Genomic DNA, 15,691 nt, shown 5'->3' on the forward strand with positions numbered 1-15,691 from the left:
GACAATTAAGTGACAGGAATGTGTAATATAGTGAAGTGTTGCCAAAACAAACAGCCCTCTTAAAACATGTAGAAGTGGCTATTCTTGCCTGTGTTTCTGCAACAGTCAGAAACCACTTGCTAATAGCTTAATTCCATTTCTCTGCAGACAGGCCGATCCTATTGCAGAAGAGGGAGTATGTGGTCTGCTGGGTAGAGAGAAGTCCTGGAAGCTTGAACGGGCCCACAGTTTCTAACATAGCTGAACAACTGACTCACCCTGGAACCTAGGGTTGCATCGCTAACCCCAGAGGGCTTGTTGTCCATCCAGCTGGAAAATTTGGTAGGATGGGAGACTGGACTGAAAATTATTTGTGGCACAGCTGCTCTGCTTGACCACAGGGTCCGGTCTGGGGCTGCTGGCCCTGCCTGGCTGAGTAACAGCCCTGCGGTGGCTGTGATTAGTATAGGTGAGGCTCACAAGACACGGTGAGAGTTCAGGCCCGTGAGAAGATCCTACAGAGGAGAGGGAAACCTCTCTGCAGAATCAGTAGATGAGTATTTGTACTCTGTGATCCCCTCCGGCCTCACTCAATAGTCATATTTCCCTATAAACTGGATCATAAATGGAACTCCACAGCATCTAGATCCCCAGCTCATTGGCATGTGGCGACCGTGCTTTGCAGGGGAGGTACCCTCCATGCCCTATGTGGTCCTTGCTCCAGACAGCTGCAACGTCTGCAGACACTGAGGGTCAGGTCAGCTATGGTGAGACAGAAATGAGCTGGAAGGGAATGAAGAGTAAGCCCTTCCCTGGATCTCCAAAGGGGAGAGAGGCATATGCAACTTTAATGGAAAGATAACTGATTGAGAATTGATGAGTTAGGTTGAAAGAGAAAACAATGCCGAAGGAGAGAATATCCATCTCCTAGGAAAGGGACATTCAGTACCTTGGGTTTCTGATGGACATTAAGCATATCCCAGCAGAAGATAAGTGACTTCAGATCCGAGACCTGGAATGGTCAACATTTCAATCATGCAGGCCTGGCCTTTGAGGGTGATAAAACCTACAAAGATCTAGATGGGTAATATGCAGTTTCTTACTAATCTTATATCCTGCATTCCTCTAAATGGATTCCCCTAAATAAAACCTACAAAAATCTAGATGGGTAATATGCAGTTTACCCTCAGGCACAAGGGAGTTTCCAAGCTGCGTGGGAAACTGCTAAATTGTGCCTGAATGGTCTCTGTTACGCCCACAGTGATAATAATTGGTTTGTGCTTAAGACACCTATTGGCCAGTCTAGTCCTAAAGAGGATGAAGGAGAATGGTTTTGGATAAATAACCATGGGGAGGGAAGCAGAAGTAACAAAAACAGTAACCATATGGCTGATTGCTGTACTAACATCACAAATCCACAGGCAGCCACTGACAGTGACGGCATTTATCTCTTCATCTGGCCACAGATGAAAACTGTCACCCCAGGAAGAGGGGCTGAAAGACAGTCTGAGTAGCCTTGTGAATCAAGAGGAAAACACTGACATCATTCTGGGTTGAATGTGATTAATGAGAATGGTAAGAGTTAAGAAATGAGAATAAGATAAATTCAGAGGAATCCAAGAGAATCAATGCTTAATAGTAGGATTTTGAGCCTAATTTACCTGAGTAGAGAGGCTGGGCTGACAGAGGACATCCCAAGACCCCTGTACTCAAATGACTGACCACCACCTTTCATTCTCATTCATTCAGCAAACATTCTTGATTGCCACTCACTGGCACAGTAACTGCCATAGGTACCATGCAGGATTCAAAGATGATAGACAACATGACAATGCATAATATGGAAGCACAGATCCAAAACACATATGACGAACGATAATATATACATGCCAAATCAGTAATTCAGTTATATGGGTATTGTGATTTAAAAAAAAAAAAAAGATAGAAACGTCATTTATTTAAATAAAATTGAATTGGAAAACATAGAGCAGTATTCATCACAAAAAAAGTAACATAAATAAGTAGCCAGGGGATCCCTGGGTGGCGCAGCGGTTTAGTGCCTGCCTTTGGCCCAGGGCGCGATCCTGGAGACCCGGGATCGAATCCCACATCGGGCTCCCGGTGCATGGAGCCTGCTTCTCCCTCTGCCTGTGTCTCTGCCCCTCTCTCTCTCTCTCTCTCTGTGACTATCATAAATAAATAAATTTTAAAAAAAATAAAATAAAATAAGTAGCCAGAAGGCTGATAATGCAAGATATGTTCTATATACAGGAAGATCCATTTAGGGGAACACAGGATATAAGATTAGTAAGAAACTCTGAATGATAGACTTCATTCTAAAGGCAATGGGAATATGTGGGTGTTTGGGTCATTCATTTATTCATTCATTCAACAACCATTGCTGGAGAACCTTATGTATGCCAGGTCCTTCGGCGGCTTTGGAGATTTAAGAAAAACAAGAACTTGTCCCTCCCTTCAAAGCACATACACTGTAGTAGGAAAACATTCTGCAAAGAACTAACTGGCAGAAAGTGACACAGTAGCATAGTGAATACGGCCAGCTTTGATATCAGACAGGGCTGGGTTTAAACTACACATGTGCCACATACGAGCCACTGGACCCGGACAAATTACTTACAATTTTCATCTGTAAAATGAATCTAATGATGGCATCTGTTCCATAGGGTTGTCATGAGGCTTAAGAAAAGTAATGAATATAAAGCATTTAATAGAATTCTGAGCATACTGAAACACTCAATGAATGTTTACAATCAAAACAATCATTTTCAACGCTGTTACTAGTATCTACAGAAAAGAAGCAATCAGCGCCACTGGAGGGAGAAGAGATGTGTCCAATAGGAAAGCTCAGAAAACAATGGTATATCAGCTTTTGAGGGGACATGTTGAAATTCAGCGAATATGGGGGTCGGAGCGTTCCAGGTGACTTGCAGAAAGGCATGGAGACAGGCAACAGGACTTTGAAGGTCTTGTGAAAGAGTTCTAGGTGGCTGAGCATCAGGGCACAGAGGCGTGTAGGACAGTAGCTGGCACCGGGCTGGACAACTGTCTTGAGCCTGGAATGCCTGTGAATCAGAGAGCAACCTGTCGGCTTCAGGGCTCCTTACTCTGGCCAGAGTCTCAGAGCTTCGGCTGTTCCTTGTTGGTTTTCATCACTACCAGCTTGCCATTTGAGATCTGGTTTCCTCTATGACTAGCTGAACAGGGTAACAACATTGACCCAATTCTAGCCACTGATGAATGAGTTTGATGGGTAGTGGTCTGTGAGTGAGTCCCCAGTCTCTACACCTCTCCCTCTGCTTATAAGTACTATCCCCTGACTTCCACTCCTGACCCTTGTCATGCAGGTGCCATGCTGTTTCTTGTCTGGGTGATATTCCTTCCTTTCACTCACCTATTACCTGTCCAACTTTTAAGACTCAAACCAAAAATTACTTTCCATCCCTTGTTCTTGGATAGAACAATTCAGCACCAAAAAAAGGGGGGAGGGTCAGTTTCCCCAAGTTAATTTATAAATTTGATGCATTCTGATACAAATACCAAAAAATTTTTCCACAATGGAGCTACATAAGTTGATAGTAAAATTAGAAAAACAAAATAAAAAAAGGTAAAAGAGGACTAAGCAGATTAAAAGATGTTATAAAGCCTCTATAATTAAAACAGTAGGGTACTGCTGTGTGGACAGGCAAACAAGAATAGAATTAAAAAAAGAAAACGTAGATCCAAGTACCTATGGAAAATTAGTGTATGAAAGAGGTAGTATTTTAAATCACTAAAACAAAGATGAATGCTTTAATGAAGCTGCTGAGACAAACTGGATAGCCATTTGGAAAAGGGTAACACTAGACTCATATCTCATGTTGTAAATAAGAATAATCATCAATGAGCCAAAGACAAAAAAATGAAGAAAAAAAGGTAACCACACAGATGGGAGAAGAATATGTGGGTAAATTCTCTATAACTTTGGTGTAAGGAAAGACTTTTGACTATGACTTAAAATCCAGAGGCAATAAAAGAAAACATTTGGGACCTCTGGGTGGCTCAGTGGTTGAGTGTCTGCCTTCAGACCAGGGCATGATCTTGGAGTCCCGGATTGAGTCCCACATCGGGCTCCCTGCATGGGGTCTGCTTCTCGCTCTGCCTATGTCTCTGCCTCTCTCTGTGTGTGTCTTTCATGAATAAATAAATAAAATCTTAAAAAAAAAAGATTTAAAAATTCACACACACACAAAATGCTGCATGTCAAAAAAAAAACACTATAAACAAAGTGGACAAAGACAAACTGGAAGCTATTTGCAACATATATTATAGAAAAAGAGCAAATATCCCTAACACACAGGGATGCCTGGGTGGCTGAGCGGTTGAGCATCTGCCCTTGGCTCAGGGTGTGATCCCTGGGTCCTAGGATCAAGTCCCACATCAGGCTCTCTGCATGAAGCCTGCTCCTCCCTCTGCCTATGTCTCTGCCTCTCTTTGTGTGTGTCTCTCATGAAGAAATAAATAAAATCTTAAAAAAAAAATTCCTAGCCCATAAAAAATTCATCTAAAAATCACAAAAGAGAGGGCAGCTTGGGTGGTTCAGCGGTTTAGTGCCACCATCAGCCCAAGTCATGATCCCGGAGACCCGGGATAGAGTCTCACGTCAGGCTCCCTGAATGGAGCCTACTTCTCCCCCTGCCTGTGTCTCTGCCTCTCTGTCTCTCAGTGTCTCTCATGAATAAATAAATAAAATCTTAAAAAAAAACAAGCAAAAGACATAAACAGAATACACACATATACATATTTGAGACCACTTGAACATATGAAGACAAAACTTTAAACGACTCTGAGGTACTATTTTTCACCTATGTGATTGGCAAAAATTTTGAAGTTTGACACTACATTTTGTGGGTAAGGCTTTGGGAAAACAGGAATCCTCCATACTTTGCTGGTGAGAATGAAAATTGGTACAATGGTTAGGAGGAGAATGTCACAGTATTTAACAAAACTAAATATATGTTTACCTTTTGACTCAGTAATCTCATATCCTCACTTTGAATTTACTTTGAAGATACACCTCCCAAAACATAGAAATATACATACAAAATGTTACTCAATGCAGCACTGTTTGTGATTATAAATATTGGAAGTGTAGCAAACTCATTAAATCACCTATGTTGTATTCAGTAATGGAATACTACACAGCCACAAATATAATTAAGGGTGATATTTGTGAACCATATTTTTAAGTGAAAAAAGTAAATTACAAAAAGATATCTACATGGTGCTGCCTTTTCTATAAAACTAGAGAAAAGAAGATGCACATGTCTCTCCTTAAAAAACAAAGAGATATAAGAGATAAATGTGAAGAAGGTAGAAGAGGTGCGGGAGTGACACTTTTCTGAGCATTTTTGTATAGTTTTGACTTTTGGAATTATGTTTATATACTCAAAACAATTATGCAATAATAACATTTTTATAAATGGGGAAAACAAAACCTAAAATGGAATGCAAACAAAAATAAACTAAACTGTATTTCAAATCAATGACATAATCTTACCAAAGAAGGGGAAACAACTAACCCAGTTAATTTTTGAACACTGTATCATATACTGTCAGACTAAATATAACAAGAACTATAAATAAATATGAACTCCCGGATAGCTGAATCTGCTACAGTTTGTCGCAGTTGTATGGGTCAGTAAATATAAAACTGCTTTCAGTAGTCTTACAGGATTCAACAAGTAAATATATTGAGGTTAATGAGGCAAGATTTCTTATTTTCAGAGAAGGTTGTGTTGGATTAGAATTGGAGTTGTTAATATGGCCTAATGGTTTATTTTATAACATTACAGATATATATTTTACTTCTATATCTTTATAGGTATATAGGTATAAATGTTATGTATACATCTATGCAGATATAGAATTATGTATGGATGTGTGTATACATATATCTATTTATTATGTCCACTGAGAAGATCTAGAAGCAATGACATTCCAGTAGCAATGGACACTCCTATGGCCAGATTTAATTTCTGAATTTCAAACTATTCTCCACTAAAAGAAAACAGAGTTATTTGGAGACATGACTGATTTCACAGCTAGCATAGGAAAAGTTCAAGATGAATCTGGAATATCTTCTTGTACAACAAACTAAGGAAATTGTCCAAGAATAAGGGCATAGAAGGAAGTTTCAAGAGGTCCCTATGGCCAAATCCAGAATAATGGAAGAATTAAAATAAATGATACTTACAGATTATCTATTGAATAAAATAGGAATCCGTAGGTTCATACTGATATGAATAAATGAATGAATGAATAAGTGAGGGAGTAGAAAAAGCTATTCCCTATAATACACTGCCACAAAATAAATATAAAAGAAATGGGGGATCTCTGGGTGATGCAGCAGTTTAACACCTGCCTTCAGCCCAGGGTGTGATCCTGGAATCCCGGGATCAAGTCCCGCATCGGGCTCCCTGCATGGAGCCTGCTTCTCCCTCTGCCTGTGTCTCTGCCTCTCTCTCTCTCTCTGTGTGTCTCTCATGAATAAATAAATAAAATCTTTAAAATATATATATATATATATATAAAAGAAATGAAAGATCTTTAAAAATCATTTCACAAATATCCTTGTAATAATCTATTCAGCAAGAACCATCAATATAAGTTAAAACTAGTGGGTGAAAGTTTGATAAGAAATGGTATATCTACCTTGTGTCAAAATATCTTCTCACAAAATCCTTATTAATGACAAAAGGAAATGGTAGGTTTAAAGAAGCAAGCCAGGCAAACACCTTCTGAACCTTGTAATCCAATTGAATATTGCCAGTAATGGGACAAATTGATATCATATACCTAGTGATGTGATACACTTAGAAAGACACAGTGTGACATCTGTAGTGCTCCTGCCAAAAACGCGTAAGCTTACTGCCATTGTGAGCAAACATTATAGACACTGAAATCAGACTTTCCTCTCTGGTTCATATTTCTCTGCAAAGATTTCTATCATGCATTTATCCCATGCACTGCAAATATGGACTGATGGGTCCGCTTCCTCCTGGACTTAGGTTCTTAGAATCAGGGACAAGGTTATTCATCTCTGTATCCTTCTAACTGTATTGCCTTCTTATGCATAACTCAATAATCGCATGTATTATGCTATAGTTCAAATACTTCTTTGCCTGGTTTTCTCCCTTGGTTTAGTAAGAAAATCCAACTGATAATGGATTAAATAAGAAAGGCACTTCATTACCTTATAGAGAATTACATCTAGATGCCCACAGTTCCAAAGTTGGATTAGCAGCTTCATGATTTTATGGGATTTCATGAGGATCTCTCTGATTCTCCTGGCCTTTCCTTCAATTTCAAGATGGTGACTACTGCTTTATATATCATGGTCTTGGGGAACAGGGTACCAAGAAGCAGGGAAGTAGGTGGTTGGCTCAGGCCTTTCATCAGGAGGAGACTTCTTCCCTAAATCCTCGGTAGATTTCCCTTGAAGTCTCATTCACAGGCTAATTCCCAGACAAATCACAAATCAGCCTCTCTGGCCAAACGCATTACTGTCTGAACAAAACCGGGGTTCTGGTAAGAAGGAAGAACACAGGGGATCTACCGAGTGGGCAGCATTAGTGCCTGCCATCCTCCACTAAACTGTAAATTCTCTGATGGCAGAAACCAATCCTTACTCATTTTTATTTATTTACGTTTTACCTCCAGGGTACAGCATAGCACCTGACAACAGATGCTCAATAAACATTTGTTGAATGAATAAAAATGACCAAGCATGGATAGTATAAGAAAATAACAAAGATGGGGAAGTAACAAAGTTATGGAAATGTACAAATTCTTATAATCTTGGCCTCTGGCCTCTAACTCTCAATTCCCTTCACTGAATGTAACTCCGAGAAAGGAATGAGTCATAAAAGTGGGTTGTATCTCAGGGCGGTTGATCTAGCATGAGTAAGATGGAAAGTCGGAAGCTTATGGGCAGAGAGACTGGGATAGCTGTTGAGATGCTTTGAATTTAAAAATGGACAGCTGGGATTGTGCACGGGAAGCGTGCACAGCAAGGGCAAGCTCCACGTGCCCATGAAAGGCATGGTTGCCGGAGATTCTGCCATCACACCCAGAAGCTGCACAACCATCCCAAAGAGGCAAAGAAATGGACTCTTCGATATTTTAGGAGCAAAGAAACCTTTGCCCAAAGCATAGTGGTATCTCCTCACATTTCTTCAAAAAGAATTTGGCCACATGCCCATTCCTAAACCAGCCACTGGAAAGGGGACTGGAATTAGTGTGGCTGATTTAGGTTGACCATTCAGGGTGGGATGGATGCCGGTGAGAAAGTGGCAAGGGGGCCAGACCTGTGTAGGGGTGATTGCTGCAATGCAGATTAAGAAATTTCAAAAGCCTGAACTCTTTTTATTTATTGCGGGTAAAAATAGTTATGGAAGTAGGATGTAAGAGATATTTTAAAGAGAAAACAGTCACTCTTTGAACATGGTTGGGGGGGTGCAGTGAGAGGAAGAAATCCAAGAGGTTCTGAAGTTGCCTTTCTCCTCAAAATTGATCTATGGCAACAGGGGATAGGGAACCACTTACTATTTCCAGAAACTTGGAACCTATTCCCAGACTTCAAGTTCAGTTGTGGTTAACAATGAACAAACAAACAAAACCCAAAGCAACTAGCAGGATGCGGGACTCAGAGCACTTTATCATGTGGCTAGCCAGGGCTAAGGTCAGCTAAGAACATCATATGCAACGAATTCTTCATGTGGCTCATGACCACCTTACCTCCGGAAGGTTGAAAAGTGATAAGGAGACACGTGATTCTGCTGCAAATTTTGAAAAGCTGGGACAAATTAGGTAAGGACAACTCTGCAGAAAGTAGCAGCTTAGACTTTGGGAAGGCAAAGAGGAGGAGCTCAGCTCAGTCAGACATGGGCTGTCACCATCAGGCGGGTGGATCCTGGGAGTTCAGAGAAAAGATAAGAGGTTGTGTACTCCCAAGAAGACGTTCTGACTACAATTCCATCTGGTGTGGATGGCACAGGACGTGGAGAGTGGGGGGCACAAGATGTTTCATGGTTTCCCAAGGTGCTTTCAGATGACCCTCAATTTTAAAAGACTCTCTGTTAAAAGATGGAAGGAGTTACCATCCCATAACAGGTAAAACCATGACCGTGGGGTCAGATAGAATAGAGGATAAATCCTGGCACTGACCCTTAGTAGCTGTGTGGCCTCAGAGAAGTTGTGCAACTGCTCTGTGCCTTCATTTCCTTATCCTTAAACTGGATGTAAGAAGTCCTTCCCAACTGGGTTGTTTAGGATAAAGATGCTAATGTATGTAGAGCACGTTTTCATGACGCCTGGCACAATGTCACTGATAGCTGTGCAAATATGTTCTACAAGTATATTGGAGAATCCACGATACAGATTGTAGAGACCACAACAAGAAAAAAATATTATTTTCATCTTTTAAATACTTTTTAATAAAAAGGGAAGAATTAGGAAAAAAATCAGAATCAGTTTCCACAGTTCTATTTTCTAGAGGAGTCTCTTCAGCACGCTTAGAGAATTCAATCAGTAGAGGAAAATGCAAAAAGAAAAACGGGAAACCCCTGCCCCTGTTAACAAGCTTGCTGAGCTCCCCTCGCCAAATGTAACCACCGCTAACAGTTTATGATTACTTCCAGAAACCATTCAAAAACAAGTTTTACTTTTATTTTCTTATTTTTGTTTTAAAGATTCTGTTTATTCATTCATCAGAGACTCAAAGAGGGAGAGGCAGAGACACAGGCAGAGGGAGAAGCAGGTTCCCTGCAGGGAACCGGATGTGAGACTGGATCCCAGGGCCCTGGGATCATGACCTGAGCCTAAGGCAGACGCTCAACCGCCACCCAGGTGCCCCAACAAGTTTTACTTTTAATTAAATGCTAAATTAGATGCAAAAAAACAAAATATAGAAGTTAGTCAAATGCAGTGAGTGGTACAATATAAATCAGCAGCAGAAGCAAAAGAGCACACACACCCAGTTCTCCTCCTCTTCCTCCCCCCTCCCCCCTCCCCCACCCCCTCCCTCTACCCATCTCTTCTTTCTTCCCTTCTCCCCATCTCTTCCTGTCCTTCCTTTTCTTTTCTCCATGCCAAATTGGGAGACTGGCACTCACTGGCCTGAGAGAACTAAAGATCCAGCCAAGAGAGGAGCCTGCCCTGTGCCTGGCAGGGCTAAACAAGGTCAGCAGGTGCACCTCAGTGATTTATCTCTGGGAACCAGGAGGGCCCAGGGAAGAAATGAGGGAAATGCTGCTCCTTGTATTTAAGGTACTTTGGCGACAGGAGAACTGGATCCCGAATCTCAGAAAGTACATCAACGTGGATGCCCCCAACAGACTAGTAGCGAGCACCTTCTAGAATGGGTTAGTAAAGAAGCTATGGGAAAGGAGATTCTTAAAGGCCAAACTGGACCTGCCTCCTCTTTTCTGACAGGTTTACTAGACCTAGAATCTACAAGGAATGCTGTAGACACAGTGGGTCTGGGTGTTGTGGGGCAGTTGACAAAGTTGTTGGTGATATCCCTATGGGGAAGTAGAGAATGTGACCTGGGGACAGACGTACCTGTGGCTTCCTAGTTAGTGGGGCCACCAGAGGTAAAGGCTGCTGAGGAGGGGACTTGATAGGTGGTGTCCAGGAAACTTCATCCACATCCTCCTCCTCAGCAAGGCCGTGCTTGGCAGGAGAACTTAGCCTTATCTGATATCCTTTTTCTTTTTTAAAAGAGAACATGCTTTGGGGCACCTGGGTGGCCCAGTTGGTTAAGCATCTGCCTTTGGTTCAGGTCACAATCTCAGGGTCCTGGGATCGAGTCCCTCATCAGGCTCCCTGCTCAGCGGGGAGCCTGCTTCTCCCTCTGCCTCTCCCCTCCCCCAGCTCGTTCTCTCTCTCTCTCTCTCTCTCTAACAAATAAATACATTTAAAAATAAATAAATAAAGGAGAATGTGCTTTTTTTTTTTTTAAGGTTTTATTTATTTATTCATGAGAGACACACAGAAAGAGAAAGACAGAGACACAGGCAGAGGGAGAAGCAGGCTCCATGCAGGGAGCATGACGTGGAACTTGATCCCGGGTCTCCAGGATCACATCCTGGGCTGAAGGTGGCCACTGAGCTGAGCCACCTGGGCTGCCCGAGAATGTGCTTTAATGTTATATGTGTAAATCAAAATTGTTTTATTTTAAATATTTTAATATAATTTTCCAATAAAATTTAGTTACTAAAACCACATACATTTATTTATTTATTAAAGATTTTATTTATTTATTCATGAGAGACACAGAGAGAGAGAGAGAGAGATTGGCAGAGACACAGGCAGAGGGAGAAGCAGGCTCCATGCAGGGAGCCCGACGTGGGACTCGATCCCGGGTCCCCAGGATCACGCCCTGGGCTGAAGGTGGCCCTAAACCGCTGAGCCACCCGGGCTGCCCAAATCACATACATTTAATAAGAAAATATCCTTTTGATGCTTCTCCACCTTTGGGAAGGGAAATTTCCATCATCTAAGTTCTTTGTGCTGAACTGATTGCAAAAATTGCTAGAATTATTCCCCCGTTCCTATATATCCATAGAGATATAGGACCAAGACCTTGTGGCATCTTCCATCAAGAGATGTCCCTGTTAAAAAAAAAAAAAAGAGAGAGAGAGAGATAGATGTCCCTGTTCCTCGAACAGAGGGGTCTAGCCACTTGCTGTGGCTAATCAAACGGGGGCGTGGTGCTATAACAGATCTCAACCCAAGTCTTGAGTAGCTGAGCGTGTGTTTTCACTTTCTCTCTGCCACCTTGATACCACCAAGCCCAGGCTCGCCTGCAGTGTGAGAAGAAACACTCACGTCGACACCCAGCTGACAGCTAGCACACTGCCGGCATGTGAGCAGGGCCAGCCAGCCCCAGCCAGCCCCAAATCTGCCACCTGGCCACTGACAAGTGAACAAGCCCAGTCGAGATCGGACAGGCCTGGCCCTGATCGGCAGAACTTTCCAGCCTATCTGTTGACTCGTGAGCAATAATAAAGGCTTATTATCTTAAGTCACTGTGTTTGGGGTTGGTTTGCTACACAGCAAGAGCCAATTGTTACAGGCCGCACGCACCTCCTGCCCTATCTGTCTTGCTACGCCGGCACTCACACTCTTTGCCTCAGCTATGTTCTGAACAAACCGTCCTGTTTGTTCCTCAGCCTCACAGATGCAAAACCTCTGCCTGGCTTGCCCACCTGCTCCCTCCCCCATCTTCATCCGGCTGATTCCTCTCCTCCCTGGAGCCTCATCTCAGGCATCACCTTTGCAGCATTCCCAGGGCCCTCCTTCCTCCGGCTTCTCCCCACCTCCTGCCTCTCCTGCGTGTTGCTGGTCCTCATTGCGCCTCCGTCACAGCCCCTACCCTAGGTTACAGCATCTGTGAATTCGGCTTTCCCTTCTTGCTTCACTAGGAATTCTTTGAAGGTAGAAATCTTGTCCGCGGTCTGTTACTTCAACAACTACTTCAATTCCTTACATGCGGTCAGGACTCTCAAAGTGTTTGTGCCATGGTGTGGTTAAGTGTGCTAACGAGCTAACGAACAAGCCCAAAACAAGAGAGTGTATTTAGTCTTGAAAAGAGAAGATACAAAGGGCATTAATGATGCAAAGTTAATATATCTACCATGAGCTTGGGGATAGGTACAGGTCACCAAGTAGGTCTTCAATGGTCCAGCGCAACCAGTTGATACCTTTCAGCTCCTTTAGCCACCCACTCCTCGCAGGCAACAGGTGCTCTTCAAAGCCGAGGTCACCACTGATGAAAATGCTTGTCTCTGTGAGGAGTCCCTGAAAATATCCTATGAAATCTGTCTTTTAGCTGGGGCCCAAGATCACGCATCACAATGCCTGGGAAACCTGTGGAAGCTTCCATCCACAACTGGGCTGCTGTTTCCATCACGTTGAGGAAAGGCAATCCTACACACAATATGACGAGAGCACCCACAGCATTTATTGGTCACCTCAAGGAAAAGACTCCAAAGCAACAAGATAACTTTCTTCAAAGAATTTTTTCAGACTCGTCATATGGAAGAGAAACCCTCTGTCAAGAATCCTAAAAAAGCCAAGCGAGGACCAGTGGAGGTTGAAGTCAGATATGTGTCTGAGGGGGTCTCCTAATAATTAGATTTGTTTTAAAATGGAGTGAACAACTCATAAGAAATAGTGCCCCTTTTTTTGTCCTTGGAGATGTCCAAAGAGAAACTGGCTGACAACAAGGAAGTTTCATGCTCTGGAGTCCCCTGTGCGTGGCTATTCAGCAAAAGATAGCTCCATTTGAGAATTACCATGTGCCCGCTTCCCAGGAACTATCTGCACTGATGACAAGTATCTGTCGAAGTGCCGTAAACATGTGTGATGATGCCTGCTTAACTCTAAGACTCCTTTCATGCAAACGGCATTACAGCCTCAATCATATTTGCAGAGAACACCATCCTCCAGCTGGACTAAACAGACCAGAGGTGGACACTTGACACAAGCCTGAATGCCAAAGACGGAAATTTGGGGATCGTGTGGACACAGAGAGCTGCTCTGCTGAGACACACACAAATAAATGCTGAGCGAGCAAATACTATGTGCCAGGCACTGTTCTAGGCATCGGTGAGCCTGCAGGAAACAAACCAGATAAAAATCCCTGTTTCACGAAACTCACATTTAGTACAGGGCCAGGAAACAAAGATAAGAGGCAGAGAGACAGCAAAAGAACAAGGCCTCAGTTTCCTGGCAGGCCCCTGAGAATTGCCTGTGGGTTCTGTGAGAAACCCCAATGGTTCTCCAATAAACTCCCTGCTTGCTTATGCCCACCGGAGTTGGTTTCTGCTGTTTGCAACCCCAAGGGGCTTAATTAACTAAGATTCCACGTGAAATGCATTTGGCTTCACCCCCATCCTCTTCACAACCACTTTGGGGCAGGTGGAGCAGGGCATCTTTTTAAGATCGATAGGTCAGAAGCCAGTGGAAGAGAACGAGAGAACGAGAAACCTTTCATTGCCATCCTTCTACCGATCAGTTCTCGAATTTTGGGGCCCTGGCTTTCTACTTTCCATAATAAGGAAGACGGAGAGAAGCTGCTTCCCCAGATATTCAGGATGGCAGAGCAAAGGTTACATGATAGGCAGAGTTTCATGCTCTCTACCGCGTCCAGGTATTATTATTATTTAATATTTCTACAAAACTGTGTGATAAGCAAGGAAGTACATTCTCCACCCAGGCTTACAATAATAAATAAAATCATTCCAAAACAAGGGGAAAAAAAGTTCTTTCCCCAAGAGCTTAGAGGGGAGAGGCACGTCGAACAATACAGGACAGCGATGTGGCCTGAGATGTGTTCAGGAAGTTTTAAATAGACCGTGTCGCAGTGTGGTCAGGTTTCCAGGGGCTTTTTGAGAGAGCAAAGGGAGAGCTATTTGGATGGCCTGGGGCCAGCGTGCTTATGGGGGGAGGGGTCCAGGTCCTAGGACAGTGCACCCCTCCTCCAAGGAGCCGCTGGTCCTCAGGCTTTAAGTTTTGGAATCTTCAACTTATTAAGAAAGAGGGTAAGAGATTACAACAAAACAAAACAAAAACAAAGAAAAAAACAAAAACAAAATACCCAACCAACCAAACAAACAAAACCAAACAAAAGCGCCTTGGCCATTTCACCAAATCTGCTTTTATTTTAATGACTCTGAGATGCAGATCTTCTTTCAATATTCTGCTTGCTGATTAATTTCCTGTTGACTCTGAAGGTAACTAAAAACCTCTTGGATGAGGCAGAAATAGCCCTAATGCAAGTGATTCTTAGTAATGGGATTGAGTCACTTGGGACAGCCTTCAGGGGCTTCCTCTAAGCTCCTCGTGAGTGGGCGCTTTTTGGCACTTGATAATGTAAAATGTGTCCTCTCATAAACATGTTCAACATAAAGTCATTCTCCTCCCTCTTCCAGTGTCCTGGGAAGGTCCACCTCTGTTCACTTCTAGAGGCACAGCACTAGCCAAAGTTGTGAAATCGGCTCTGCCTGCCGTCCTCCTTCTGCCCAGATCCCTTTCTTTGACCTTTCCCAGCAGCTTTTGACACTTACCTCTCTCTCCATGTTCAGGTTCGTCAATTTGATGTATTCACTCAGTTATTACAACCTGCAGAAAGAAAACACTTTTATATTAGTCATGTACACTTGAGTATGAACTTACATCAGATTACTTCTCCTAGGGGCACTCACCTATAAACCCTTGCATTTGAAGGGCAGGGAAGTTTAAGGGAAAAAAAAACAGGGCGATGGTTGTTCAAAGACTCCAAAATCCCCTTCAGCTGAGTTTCTTGGGCCAGGCACTTCACTTCTTAGCCTTGATTTATTTTCTTAATTCTATAACATCAGAGGTTTAACTGGATCATTTCTAATAGCAGGGGGGATATTTGAGGAGAGCTGGAGCCTCCCCAGGTCTTGGAGCCAATCACATTGTGTTCAGCCTCTTTCATCTAAATGCCAAGGGATCCAAGGGCACCTTCCAGCAACTGAGATCCAATGTCTGAAGATTTTCTGTCTGGGAAAGTTCCTGCCAGGATTTTATGCAAGGAAAGCCACATTTATTATTCTGGGTATTTATTCACACCTAAAGTTCCTAATACTAACTTCCTAAGACTACTTAATACTGCATGATCACC

At 42.8% G+C, this 15,691-nt stretch overlaps 2 long non-coding RNA genes across 4 annotated transcripts in view; one reads left to right on the top strand and one right to left on the bottom strand.

The window, feature by feature from the left end:
- The window catches only part of LOC121487247, a 43,920-nt gene extending 41,851 nt beyond the window's left edge, over positions 1-2,069 (top strand). For all 3 annotated transcript variants that reach the window (XR_005986807.1, XR_005986806.1, XR_005986808.1), the window contains one exon: positions 148-2,069. This is a non-coding gene — a long non-coding RNA (uncharacterized LOC121487247). The remainder of the gene's footprint in view (positions 1-147) is intronic.
- Positions 2,070-11,437: 9,368 nt separating this feature from the next.
- Positions 11,438-15,383, bottom strand: LOC121487246. The gene is made up of 3 exons (XR_005986805.1): positions 15,249-15,383; positions 15,111-15,165; positions 11,438-11,651 (listed from the first exon to the last, which is right to left on the bottom strand). It is a non-coding gene; the product is annotated as an uncharacterized LOC121487246 (long non-coding RNA).
- Between the last annotated feature and the right edge of the window lie 308 nt (positions 15,384-15,691).

The sequence above is a fragment of the Vulpes lagopus genome, chromosome 3 (assembly GCF_018345385.1).
Source record: "Vulpes lagopus strain Blue_001 chromosome 3, ASM1834538v1, whole genome shotgun sequence".
Lineage (NCBI taxonomy): Eukaryota > Metazoa > Chordata > Mammalia > Carnivora > Canidae > Vulpes > Vulpes lagopus.